Source organism: Rutidosis leptorrhynchoides, chromosome 2 (genome assembly GCF_046630445.1).
Source record: "Rutidosis leptorrhynchoides isolate AG116_Rl617_1_P2 chromosome 2, CSIRO_AGI_Rlap_v1, whole genome shotgun sequence".
In the NCBI taxonomy this organism is placed as follows: domain Eukaryota; kingdom Viridiplantae; phylum Streptophyta; class Magnoliopsida; order Asterales; family Asteraceae; genus Rutidosis; species Rutidosis leptorrhynchoides.
Window position 1 is genome coordinate 143035684 of NC_092334.1, and position 13331 is coordinate 143049014.

The following is a 13331-nucleotide window of genomic DNA, read 5'->3' on the forward strand; positions in this document are numbered from 1 at the left end:
ACGATTAGTCCCTCAAGTTTAAAAGCGGATGCGTGAATTAACCGAACGAATTATTTTTAAATACGCTAGAGTAAATGAAAGATGTTATAATTAAATAACGGGAATATTAAGAATGTTAGTTAACGAAATGTATGAATTTAGATAACGAAAGACATTATTTTAAAAAAAGACGGGCGTTAAAATGAATTAACGAAAAAAGTCGGGTTGTTACAACTCTATGGGTGGTGATGATCAAACTACCACTGCTGATGTTCTTGATTCTGATGATATGGTTTTTGAAACAATTTCTCCTACTGCAGCTGGTAAGATGGTTATATCTGATGTTGCCCCTGATGCTGGTACTCAGGGTGAGAGTGTGGATGCTGGTAGCAACAAAGCTGATAAAGTTGAATCTGCTAAGGGTGTTGTACTGATAACATGCCCACAGTTGCTGATCCAGATGAGGTTGTCCCTAAGTTTGTTTACAAGGGAGTAACCATTGCTCCAAAAATTTCAATACTGGTTGATCAACTAACTATTGATTCCCAGAGTGCACTGGTTGCAGCCAGCAAACTGCCTGATGAGGAGTTGGTAGAGCTGCTTCAACAGTTAGATGAACCAGCTCGTGATGAAGTGTTTGAGAGGCTGGCCACACTTGAAAATATAAATGAGCAGCCATACTATCACTATTTTGGTATGCGTCCTAATAACATAACAATAACAATAATAATAATAACAATAATACTAATAATAACAATAATAATAATAATAATAATAATAATAAAGTAAGATTACTCATTGACTATTGCACTGACTGGTTAGGATAATTTTCTCCAATTAAATTACTAAATTTCTGTTTTGAATGAGCAAGTTGGGAGTGGTAAAGCACCCCGAAGCCGGATGACCCTAACAGGTGAAGCTAATGGTACTGTTTTTTTATATTGGATCTATTCTATATAGCGTACCAATGAACCCACTCCATGCAGTCGGTTAGTTCAACCCGGAGCCAGGTACAAAAGCTTAAGCTTGGTGATGTGATTGCAATTGCAGTTTGTGTTATAACAGTCCTCTATTCCTCTTTTCACAAAAAGGAATCAGACGGAAGAAAGACTTGATAGCTAATCGGACTTATGGTTAAAGGACTGTTATGACACAAGCTACAAGTAAAGAATCAGAAGGAAGATAGACTTGATAGGTAATCAGACTTATGTTTAGAGGCCTCTTATGAAACATGCTACAATTGCAATCACGACACCAATTTTAAGCTTTTGTACCTGTTTTCGGGTTGAACTACCCGACTGCATCGAGTGGGCCTGGTACGCTATATAGAATAGCGTCAATGTAAAAAACAGAACCATGAGCTTCACCCTGAGAGGGTCATTCATCCCTAAAAATGTCTTCACATTCACGGAGAAGAGTACCATGATCATGTCAAAGACAAACATCACGATGGATTTGACTTTCGTGTGAAATTTTAAATGTAACAATAGTAACCAAGATATATTATCTGTAACAACAACAGTACACTCGATGGTATCAATAACTCCAAACTCGAGCCATGAACCAATAACCACCACGTAACACCACAACCTAAAATCACCTAAGACCACTTGAAAGCACATAGAATAATCTCCTGAGACCACTACTCGAAAGCACAAAAGAAAAATCACCAATAAAACTGATTTTGACAACAAAAATATCACCACCCAAAAACGATCATCTAAGAACCATCTAAGACTTGAATGAAACTAAAAATACAATCCTTGCAATAGAATAAGTAGTTCATCCTTTCAATACTCAAATTAAACCTACCTTCCAACCTCAAGAAAGAAGAAGAAGAACACCTCTGACAAAAGAATATTTGTGACATGGACATCGATGTTTTCTTTCTATGTTTTTTTTTTTTTTTTTTTTTTTTTTTTTTTGCAATGTATTACTAACAATATTAGTAGATTATTATGGATACTTTATACGTATAAGACATATAGTATTTGACCTTTCAATTTTATCTAATGTTAATTTCATTTTTGAAAAGTAAATTGTTTGTGTTTATATAATGCTAAATTACATGACTATGTAATATCATTCAATTCCGCTTCGTCGTCGTCCTCGTCATCGTTATCGTCATCACACACAGAAAGTAAGCTGTTTTGATGAAAATCTCGATAACACGCATCACACACAGGATTGCACGCTCATGCGTGTTACGTGATGCGTGCTTAGATGGCATTTTTGAAATTACGTTTTTATAGAGCATATTGCTAAACAATTTTCTGAAATGAGGACATTTTGACCAATTTCCCATTTTATTTATATGATGGAGTAATTTTATTTTATAATAATAATTCCACAATACAATATTTCCTATCTAATCTGTAATTTACTGTAATTAGTAGATTGAAGAAGTTTATCAATTTAATCAAATTTAATAAAATAAAATAACAAATGTATTTCAAAGTCCATTTACAAGAGTAATTAAAAAATAAAGCAGTTATATGCCGATAAAATTATCTCCTATCCTCATACTCTATCTACCCTCCATAACAGATATGGTCATATTGTTCACTGAAGCATCGATCTCCTTGCTTTCGCCCGCAGTTGACTTTGACTCCACTCTGCCAATGACGAATGCTGGTCTATTTGGTGTGGGTAGTGAGACAGTATCATTAAGAAGCATGGTGATCATATCTGATGTCGTTGGTCTATCTGTTTCACTTTCTTGGACACACAAAAGAGCAACATGAACAGTCCGCAACAACTGTTGCTCTACAACAAATGTATCTTCAAGCGTTGGATCCTTCAACTCCAATGTATCTCCTTGTTTCCATAGCTCCCATGCCTAAATCATTAAGAGTAAAAACTTTTTCATCAATAATATTTATCATAGCATAAGCTGTTTGGACTCACTGAAAATAAGGTACTTCCTGCTGTATGACATGACAATAATAAGCAATTGGATGTTGCAGGAGTTTTATATGGATAGGGAGTAGACTTACATAGCCAATAAGATTGAATGTAAGGTCAAGATAAACGAAACTACTATTTTTTATTCCACTGATGATTTCTAGGATCAATACTCCGAAGCTGAAGATATCGGACTTGATGGAGAAAGTCCTTTCCATTGCATACTCAGGAGGCATATAGCCACCGAAAACACACAAAATTTTGCTTAAGGTATCAAGAAACATATATATATATATATATATATATATATATATATATATATATATATATATATATATATATATATATATATATATATATATATATATATATATATATATATATATATATATATATATATATATATATATATATATATATATATATATATAAATCTGACCAACATCAAATTCATACATACAGATTGACCATGAAGAACGATAACTTACTATGTTCCAACCACCCTGTTAGTCATTGCTTCTGTTTCATTCTTTTTGAAAATTCTTGCCATACCAAAATCAGAAATCTTAGGGTTCAAATTATCATCTAAAAGAATATTATTGGCTTTTAAATCTCTATGAATAACTCGCATTCTTGAGTATTTATGAAGATATAACACTCTGAGCAACTCCTTCTATGATGTTGAATCTTTTGGGCCAATCTAGCTCTGCCTTTCTATTTTCATCTGAAAGACATTATAAGATTGTATCATGCACAAACATCATCAAAACAACCACATTATAAATCAACTTATGATATAGAAATTCCTACCAAAGAGAAAAAAATCCAAGTTTTTGTTAGGCATATATTCGTAAATTAACATTTTTCCATCTCTGTGAATACAACAACCAATGACTCGAACAAGATTCATGTGTTGGAGTTTGGATATAAGAACGAGTTCATTCTTGAATTCCACTAGCCCTTGACCAGATGCTCTTGAGAGCCTTTTTATCACAATTTCTGGTCCATCACTTAGTTTTTCCTGTTTTATTTTAGTTACATTAGATTTTTAATTCGTCAGAATACTTGTACAATTGCAAGAACCAAACAAGTCTATCAAATATAGCTTGTAAACCGGTCTAAAACCACCTTGTCCTAACTTATTCTCATGTGCGAAATCATTTGTGGCGGTCATAATAGACGCAAAACTAAATAATAATACATTATTCCCTTTCCCGACATTGTTTTGGAGCTCGTGTATATCGTTGAAACTTTCAGAAGCCGTCAACTCTAGAAAATATCTATCTCTCTTTCGCCTCTCGTGCTCTATAATAAGTATATCAATAAGTAGAAACTACTACTTTGGATAATACAACGTAACTATAACATAAGTTCATTGCTATCATTATAGTAGTATATGTACCTTCTCGTTTATGCTTACGCTTCTTTATAAACCATAAAAGCCCCATAAAGATTATAACCAAAGGAATGACAGCACCAATTACTATCCATGTCCATTTCATGTTTCCTGCATATCACATTTTTAGATTCAAAACTGTAACAAAAACAATAGGTATAAACATTAATACCTGTACTTGGATTGATTGGTTGGTGGTTAATCACATATCTTAGCGTAGAGTTGTGATGCGGATTATTTTTAAACTTATTACTTCTGGTCCAAATAACACAGCCAGTTCCATTAGTAGTACTGTTATTGAATCCCACACAGTTACAGTTTCTCCAGCACTTAATGAAACAGTCACTAATACTTAAACTTGAATCATCATCATTGGTAACACTTTTTGTCAAAAACGGATCAAAATCGCCATTCTTTTCACTAAAACTGTCATTCTCTCTAATACATCGAGGAAAAGTAGAGTGTACACATCCATTACTTGAATCGTACCCATAACAAAACTCAGGCATCCACACATAGAATCATCACCATCTCTTAGCTGCCCTTTGGGTGTCAAAATCCACATGGGGAAATCAGTATAAGAACCTTTAAGGCTAATATAACCTGATTTGCTACGCAGCCCGTTTAATGCAAACTAATCACAAAATGATCTAGGGCAAATGGCCCAAAAAGGTAACATAAGTTACCAAATTTAACAATAAAGGTAACCCCAAAAAAGATGCCTGAAAAGGATTCCAATTTAATTTTTGTGCAAGAAAAGGATTGCGTGTTTAAATTTTTTTTTAAATTGAGGTAATATCCAATGAAAAAAAATCTAAAATCGAAAATTACTTCATATTGAAAGTTGGAACAGATTCCTAGTGCTTCGAATAGCATTTGTTGTGAAGCAACTTGATCCAAAACATCACGAAAAACAACGAATCGAGATGAACAAGTCGTTTGAACAAAACGACTTGTTCATCTCGATTCGTTGAATTTCACTGTCTCTAATTTGTCCTTTTGGTGTCAAAATCCACATTGGTAAAACAGAATTAGAACCTTCGTAGCTAATATAACGCTCTTCATCTGTGTAGAACCTTCTCTAATTTGCAACCTGTTTGGCCCCAGATACGGCTGTTCCATCCGGAAGAAACTTTAAATGGGAGTGAAGCACCCTTTGTGAGCTCGAATCCAGTTTTGTTGAAATCTCGACTGTCGGAGGGTGTAATTTTGGAGATTCCTGGCCAAACAATGAAGCCACAGTTGTTGACAACAGTAATAAAACAGGTTCAATTTATTTATTTATTATTTTTTTGTGTAGTACAAAGTACAGAGACAGTAGGATATACAGTAGATAAGTACAAGTAAAAAAAGAAGAATAAGGTTATAGATGATGATGATGGTGATAAAGAATACATGTTTGAATATAATAAAATAAAAGAAACTTTTTAGTTGAACTGAATAATTAATCCAAAGTTGTAGAAGAGGTCAAGTAAGTCTGTGTAGGTTCATTTGATGATGGTGCTGGACGATTAGTTCACAAAGTTTACCTAATTTCACCTGATGAGAAATTGGAAGAGATGGAGATGATTTTGATGAAACCCATTTGTTCAACACTCCGATCTATATAGTGTATTTAGTCAATTTCTCGATCAGTTTTGAATGTTCAATTGAATGAGAAGAGCTAATTTAGGTACAAGTTGTAGATCCAATATACCGTACCATCAATGTACTTAAGAATTTATTTAGTGAATTACTCAATTTAATGTGTTTTGAGTCGACCTGTATAGGAATTTATTTTATACGTAGTTTCTTAGACCCACCGGGTTAGAATGCATGACCCACCAGATCATCTGCTAAGTATTTTGGTGTAGAGACCCGTTCTAATCCATCTGGACGAAGTCCATATCGATTACAAACGATTCACAATAGTTGACTACATCGCAAGGTACTTGACCTCTATATGATACATTTTACAAACATTGCATTCGTTTTTAAAAGACAAACTTGTTTTACATCGAAAGTTGACGGCATGCATACCATTTCATAATATATTCAACTATAATTGACTTAATAATAATCTTGATGAACTCAACGACTCGAATGCAACGTCTTTTGAAATATGTCATGAATGACTCCAAGTAATGTCTCTAATATGAGCTAATGCACAGCGGAAGATTTCTTTCATATCCGAGAATAAACATGCTTTCAAGTGTTAACCAAAAGGTTGGTGAGTTCATTAGTTTATCATAATCATTCATTTTCATCATTTTAATAGACCACAAGAATTTCATTTCCAGTTCTCATAAATATACGTCTCATGCATAGAGACAAAAATCATTCATATGGATTGAACACCTGGTAACGGACATTAACAAGATGCATATAAGAATATCCCCTATCATTCCGAAAAATCCTTCGGACATGATAAAACAACATCGAAGTACTAAAGCATCCGCTCCAACGGATGGGGTTCGTTAGGCCCAATAGATCTATCTTTAGGATTCGCGTCAATTAGTAGATCGGTTTACTAATTCTTAGGTTACCAAGCAAAAGGGGCATATTCGGCTTCGATCATTCAACCATATAATGTAGTTTCGATTACTTGTTTCTATTTCGTAAAACATTTATAAAAATTTCGCATGTATTCTCAGCCCAAAAATATAAAGGGTAAAAAGGCAAATGAAACCCACCTATTGAATTTTATAGTAAAAATACATACGACGACACTGAACAAGTGTAAGGTTGGCCTCGGATTCACGAACCTATATCATTTGTATATATATTAATACATATAATCATAATCGAACAATTTTATATTTTATCTTTAATTATATATTATACTTATTTAGTTTGTGCATATATTCAAATTGTTTAATATCATATATATATATATATATATATATATATATATATATATATATATATATATATATATATATATAAGGTTAGCATTATATAAAAAGATATCAATAATTTGTTATATATAAGTATTTATATAAATATTATTATTATGTTTGATATGTAGGTATATAAACTATTAATATAATTATAATATATGTATTAAGTATATTTTAGATACAAAATAGTTATTTGTAACAAAATGATAGTTTTGATAATAATGATTTACCAATAATAATAACGATATTTGTTAAAATCGATACTTATGTTAATAATAATAATAATAATAATAATAATAATAATTGTAATGATGTTAGTTTTTAATAATAATAACAAATTAATAATTTTATTAAAAATGTTAATTTCGATGATAGTACCAATTTTTAAATAACATGATAGATTTTAAAAGAAATGATATTTTTTTGGTATTAACGGTAACAATATTAGTACTGATAATAATAATACTTATAAAAATATCCAATTTTACTACTAATAATAATATTGATAAAAGGTTTAATAATAACAATACTAATAATTCTATTAATAATAGAGATGATATTATTTATAATTACACTCCTTTCATTAATAATAATAATCGTAAACATAATAATGATAATAATACAAAAATGATAATAATAATAATAATAATAATAATAATAATAATAATAATAATAATAATAATAATAATAATAATAATAATAATAATAATAATAATAATAATAATAATAATAATAATAATAATAATATTAGTAATATTTATAATAATAATTTAACAATAATGATAATAACAATAATAGTAATACTTAAAGATAATACTTATAATTCAATTACTTATATCAATTATAATACTAACATTAACAATAATAATCACAATAAGGGCAATAATAATAATAATAGTAATAATAATAAGGAAATAATGAACATAAAAAGAAAATAACTACCTTAAGAGGATAGGCTTTTTAAAAAATAAAACGACTTAGCCCGGGCTCGAACCCATGACCTCCCGCTTAACCGATACACCTCTAACCATTCGGCCATTTATATTTTCCTGATATAATCTCGACCCAAAACCATATAATCCGTATTATCTGACTCCTCTTTTTCATCTTCAACCTCTCGATCAGTGACCAAATCGACCAGGGTGGAAACACAAATCAATTATTTAACGATTTAGACCACTTGATAACAACAGAAAGAAATAATAACGATATTTGTATGTAATGAAAACGAATTTAATATATATATATATATATATATATATATATATATATATATATATATATATATATATATATATATATATATATATATATAACAGACCTTCTGCTCGTCGAAGGTGTTTTAAAAAAAATTGATTTTCGATTTCGGAAGCGTTTTAGACTAAACATACAACACGAATTAGTTTTCTAAACATGTCTAGAAACTATTAGAATCGCCAATTGAAGCTAATACATCGAAACACTTACGAATTTCTTCATGAACGAATTTGTTGACTTTTTAAAATTCAAGTTTGACTCCAAAATTCGAATTAAATATGAAGAATTGGAGAAAGATCTTTTGTAGATAATTTACAATAACGAATCCTAACCAAACTGCATTATTACTTTTTGCAATTTGTTTAGGATTTGAGTTTTTCAAAATTTGGAACACGAACAGGGACAGTGGGTGTTCATCGTGTATTTTTTTTATATAAATTTCACAATGTAAAAGCTGTTTTTGTGACTTGTAATTGATAGTGGTAGTGTTATATAACAACCCGGAAATTTCCTACCAAATTTAAACCTAATCTTTATCTGATTTTGACACGTTAAGCATAGCCTGTTTTCATGAATTCATTAAACTTCGACAAATTCTGACGATTCACGAACAATTATTTGTAAATAATTATGTATTAATATTAATTTGTTATATTTATTATCATTAAATCATTTACAATTATTATTATTATCAATATTAATAATATTATCATATAACACATAAATATGAAACTTGATACGCGTAAGTTGTTATATTAGTACTATTATCATTATTAATATTAATATTATTATTATCATTATTATTGTTATTAATTAATATAATTACTAATATTATTAATATTATTAGTAATATCATTATTACTAAAATTATTAAAATTATTTTAATTGTTATTATAATACAACTTATTATAATCATTAATATTATTATTATTAATATTATTACTAACAATATTATTAATAATTATCATGATACTTGCTATTAATATTATTATTATTATTATTATTATTATTATTATTAATATTAAAAGTATTATATTTATTAATATATAAAAAAACAAAAAGATCAGATAACAAAATTAGGTATCTATTTCCAGATCATGAACGAGCATTGTATAATTTTTTTTTTCTGGTTCCTGTCTGATATCATCGTGAATTCCTATCTGTTTCCTATTTATTTTTATTTTATTAACCTGATTTATGTATTTTAATCTGATCCTGTTTCTGTGCTTGAGCAATCGACACCCATAAAATTCTTATATAACGTGATCAAATTCATTTGAGTATCACACAATTATTAACAAATATCAATTATCAATTTCAATTAAACAGAAGATTTAAGAAACCCAGTCGAATACCTCTGTTCATGTTCCATTTTTTAAATTATTCAAAAACGAATCAATATTCAAAATTCTTAAATGCAGTTCTATTAGAAATCCTTTACTCAATCAATCTGCAAAATCCTAGGTTTCAATTCCTAGTATCGAATTCAAAATCACGAGTCAAAGTTTGGGTTCAAAAAGTCAAACGATTTTTCTTTGAACAAATTCGAGTTACCTGTTATGTTTTAAGTTAAATTGACGATTCTGAAAGTTTCTAGGAAGGATTTACAACGTATTTCATGTAGAAATCATTATCTAAAAGTGATCGAAGTTTGAAATCATTGTTGGAGTTCCTCTCGTATTTTTCTTCACAGATATTTTTTTTTTTTGGTATCTGTTAATCAAAAAAATCACATTTTATAAGTTGATTCTGTTTTATCTACGAACCCAAAACGAATCATGATATTTATGTGTTGATTCTGTAAAAGTTGGTCGATCGAATTAGTGTGAAGAAAAGGGAGATAATTTGTTACGGGTTATATATATATATATATATATATATATATATATATATATATAGACAGAAAGATAGATCTGTTCAGCTGATTTGAGTACTTGACGGGTTTCGAGAGGTCACGGGTTCGAGTCCCGTCTTGGGCATTTTTTTTTAGAAGGGCTCTTAAGGTAGTTTCCATTTCTAATATTAATATTATTATTATGATTATTATAATTATGAGTATTATTATTATTATTATAGTTATTATTAATTATTATTATTAAAACAAGTGGAGTAATATTATAAAGATTATCATTTATATTATTACTATTATTACTAATATTATCATCATCATTAAAATTAATATTATTATTATTATTACTAAAAATATTATTACTTTTAAATCTATCCTTGGTATTATCATTTAAATTAACATTTTTAATAAAAATATCATTTTGTTATTATTATCTTTATTAAAATTATCAACATTATTTATTATCATTAATATAAGTATTATTGTTAATGTTGTCATTATTATCACCAATATGATTAACCTTATTATTAAAAGTGTTATTTTTATTAAAACTACATTTCTATCTTAACAATAATATTAAAACTTTTACTTTATTATTATTACTATCATTATTATTATTATTGTTATTATTTACTATTATTATTATTTTGCTAAATAAGTATTAAGTCATATGTATTATACTTATTATATAACAATTATCAATAAATCAGTTAATTAAAATAGTTTAATAAAACATATAATTTATTGAAACAACAATAAAAATTTCACCATTAATAAAATAATTGTTCAATTACAATTATAGATTTTAATATATAAACTTGATATAGGTTCGTGAATCCGAGGACATCTCTGTATTTGTTCAAGTGTTATCATACGCATATCATACAAACTATCGTATCGTGAGTTTCATATGATTTCTTTTACTCTTTACATTTTTGTGCTGAGAATACATGCACAACTTTTATAACTGTTTTACACGTATCAACTATTAAACTGTGATATGTTGGGCTATGACCAGCAAGTCCCCAACCGACAAGTATAAACGATAACTTGTACGGGGCAAACTTGAAAGTCTAGTCTAAATATCAGTACCAACTATTAAACTGTGATATGTTGGGCTATGACCAGCAAGTCCCCAACCGAAAAGTATAAACGATAACTTGTACGGGGTAAACTTGAAAGTTTAGTCTAAATATCAGTACCAACTGTTAAAACTATGCTATACCCGGCTATGTCCGACTAAGTCCCTACAGTGATATTTTTAATTGCTGCGGCATTCTTAATTATTGGGGATAGGCCTATCGGGAGTAACGTCCCCAATACATTTGACTAAGTCTTTGTATTACTTGATAATGAAATTAAACGACAAGGACAGAACAATTTGTCACGGGGCAAATAACGTTTAGTCTAAATATCACGCACTGGCATAACTTTTTGATCCTGCAGGAGATCAACTTGACTGGATCTGAGTGATCTACTTATGAAAACAAATCTCGTGGTCTAACACTATTACTGAAATCATTATTTATGACAAACCTATGAACTCACTCAACCTCGTGTTGACTTTTTAAGCATGTTTATTCTTAGGTACTTGAATATTGCTTCCGCTGTATATCTACTGCTTTGATGATGATTGCTTGCTATGCTTGGAGTCTCCATTACATATCATATCAATTAAAGGCATATTTATCTTCCGCTGCAAAACTCAACAAAACGTCTCATGTAGAGTCATTCTCGTTTATACAACCGTGATTTGATATAATTAGACACAAATACCTCAGGCCCTGTTTGGGGGTGTCACAGATTGGTATCAGAGCAGGTTGTTGTAGAGAACCAGGATTGCATTTTATTTGTGCCTTATACAATTAGGTACCTTAGTAATGTAGGACTACAACTTTCCCTGACCATAGTGCCTTTAATTGTTGTCTTTAATTGTTAAATGCTACACTATACCTTAGAAACTATGCTTATTAAATTCTTTAATATTTCTTAGAATGCCGAGCCAATCAGAGAACTCTGTCTACTCTCCAATTATGCCACCACATTCAAATGCGATACCTGTTGATTCTGCTGACTCTGGCTCTAATCACTCACCGGTATATAAACTAACGAGTACGTCTGAATGGGAAGCTATTCAAAGCCTTCCTAACTACAATGGTGACTACTCAGGCTACGAGCCCGAAAAAGAGCCTATTGAGGAATCGTCTAAAAACTTATCTCTAAAGAGAAAGCAAACCGAAACCGCTACTGCTGATAAAGCCGGTCCATCAAAAAGGGCTAGCTCACCATCTCGTGAAAACATCGCTCAGATAGAGGCGCGACTAAATAACCTAGAGAAAGAAAACAAAATCTTGAAAGAAATCATCATAGAATCCTTTGAAACCCAAACCGAAAGGCTAGAAAAACTTGTAAAGTATAACACAGAAAAAGTGATGGAGGAGGTGATGAAAGTGAAGGACGATGAAGAACGCAATACCCACTGGGGAAAACAATCTCTTACCTATTTGAGAGAAGATGTTGACCTTAGATTTAAGATGGAGGAAGACCACATGAATAGTCAACTTTCTATGAGGGACTACATGTACCATGTAATCAACAATGATGTTTCCAATCTTTATGATAACCTCGAGTATCTTTATGAGGAATAAAAGGAGAAGAACGAGAAAATTGAAAAGTTTATGAAGAAGGTTGAGGACGAGAAAAAGAAATATGAAGACTACTTCAATCTTAATATTTCCTAGTTATTTTTTTATCTATGCAAAGGCTAGGCCTTAAACTATTTCTATCCCCGAATCTTGTAAAAAGAAGGCTTGTTTAAAGCCTCGTTCTTAATAAAATAAAGTGTTTCGTTTATATCATATTCATCTTTATTCCACTTAATTTTTTTTTCAAACTTATGACCTATCAGATTTATCAAACTTCTATATGTTATTGAAGATAATGGTTCGTCCACGAGCTCCTGCTACTACTTCAAACACTCACGTATCTTATGCCTTTATGCATCGGTTTGCGAACCAGAAAATGTCACTAGGTTATCACAGTATACGAATTGAAATTCTTTAATCAA

General features: G+C 30.1%; 1 pseudogene; it reads right to left on the bottom strand.

Moving 5' to 3' along the window:
* Window positions 1-2506: 2506 nt before the first annotated feature.
* Window positions 2507-13331, bottom strand: part of LOC139888319 (G-type lectin S-receptor-like serine/threonine-protein kinase CES101) — a 97472-nt pseudogene continuing 86647 nt past the window's right edge.